Source organism: Sinocyclocheilus grahami, unplaced genomic scaffold (assembly GCF_001515645.1).
Source record: "Sinocyclocheilus grahami isolate Dianchi unplaced genomic scaffold, SAMN03320097.WGS_v1.1 scaffold3.1, whole genome shotgun sequence".
NCBI lineage: Eukaryota > Metazoa > Chordata > Actinopteri > Cypriniformes > Cyprinidae > Sinocyclocheilus > Sinocyclocheilus grahami.
Window position 1 is genome coordinate 1178544 of NW_015505182.1, and position 1710 is coordinate 1180253.

The 1710-nt window shown below is 38.4% G+C and overlaps 1 long non-coding RNA gene across 2 annotated transcripts in view; it reads left to right on the top strand.

Moving 5' to 3' along the window:
• LOC107561653 (uncharacterized) overlaps positions 1-1710 on the top strand; it is a 9497-nt gene that overhangs the window by 5571 nt on the left and 2216 nt on the right. Inside the window, exon 3 of one of the 2 annotated variants that reach the window (XR_001605899.1) lies at positions 1408-1435. The exons of the other annotated variant lie outside the window; for it this stretch is intronic. This is a non-coding gene — a long non-coding RNA (uncharacterized lncRNA). Of the gene's footprint in view, positions 1-1407; positions 1436-1710 lie in introns of those variants that run through there. 2 annotated transcript variants of the gene reach the window in all.

Here is a 1710-nt window from a genome sequence, read left to right on the forward strand (position 1 = left end):
TTCCTTTAAATTTCAATTGGATTAACTGTCAGAATGAGTTTACTGCTATTCCATAACTCGCTATATATCAAGCCATAAGAGGAACCCGGGTAGTAAATGGTGGAACATTGGGGTGGTAAATCCGCATGCCACTCAAACCTCTGTGTTGTCGCTCAATATTTAAGACACTAACATTCAAATCCATTGTAACGGGCTCCTTCCCTAAGGTAGCCATGGTGATCACAAGGGCATCGACCGATGGATAGAGACGCTCTTTGAGCCGTCAGGAATAAAAGAGGAGCAGTTTTGAAGAGGCAGTGTGGGGTGATGGAGGAGGGATTCAGGCCCGAACAAAATAAAATGCCCATAGAGAATGGACTGCTTTCAGAGGTAGAGAGGGGTTGGTCTAATTTGCACAAAGTCTTCTCCTTCTCAAACCAGAGCTGACAGCAGACGTTTTTATCAGTGAGGAACACACTGCATGGAGAGAAACACATTCATTTCAATGAAGTCCTTGCCAAGGACAATGGCCCAGCAGGATGGAACATTGCCGTCCTTTTCGGAAAATCAGAGTAAACATTATTCTGCCTTATTTATTTGCCGAGCAAACAACCGTGCCCACGGGAACTAAGCGTGGCTTTTAGAAGATGACCAGTGTTGTTCAAAATGCAGGTGGAACTGTTTTTATTCATGGCTTTTATGTACAAGCCTTTCTTAGTTCAGGAAGTTCACTGTCAGACAAAAGGTTGAACACATCTACTCGTTTATTATTATTACTACTGTATTTTTCTTGTATATTCTTTCATGCATCTTCATGGTACTCAGAATGAATGCTTTCTGAACAGTATTGAAGGACGTCTGGGCCTGCTTTTTATTAATTCGGTCAATTAAATATAATAAAACCTCTTATAAAAGCAAGTCAATCGTTTTATTTTAGAATATAGTATTTTATATGTTTTACTTATTGATGTTTTAGAAAAAAAATTTTTTTTACAATAACATGTATTTTATGTTAAAATGAAGTATTTTGTTATAAAATGAAATGAGATTTAAAGGTCTCTTATGTCTCTATGATATGATAGAATTTTTTATAAGACTTTAGATCAAAAGTTTTATGGGAAACATTTTAGTCAGGTGTGCCCAAACCTTTGACTGCTAGTTTGTTTTCAACTAATAAACCCAAAACATCTTTTCCAACCCTACTTGGTAGAGGCCTCACATATTTGTGTGAAATCCGGTTATTGATTATTGCTATGGAGAAAAATACAACAAACCATGTCCTCAAGAGGAATGACATCAGTGACACCTGTTCACCTCTGCATCTCTATGCTGAGACGGGCCAAAATCTCACAGGATCTGAATCCAGACATCTCATTCCTCCTGGGAGAACATGCATTAATAAATCATGCCTTTCTATTCAGTGATGAGTGTGTGTGTGTGTGTGTGTGTGTGTGTCTTCACATGTCATCTCATCTTTAGAACAACATGTTTGTCTCAGGGGGTGTTCCAGCTGCTCATCTCACTGACTATTGTGTCTCTTTCTTCATTAAATCTGTGATCAGAAGTGACAATTAGTGACTGATATGTGATTTTTATCACCTGCAAGGCAGTTCAGTCGCAGCTTGGACACTAAATCCACATGCATTTGGGCAGATTCAATTTCAAATCCAAGTGAAACCAGTCTAAATCTTTATATACAGTGGGTACGGAAAGTATTCAGACCCCCTTAAA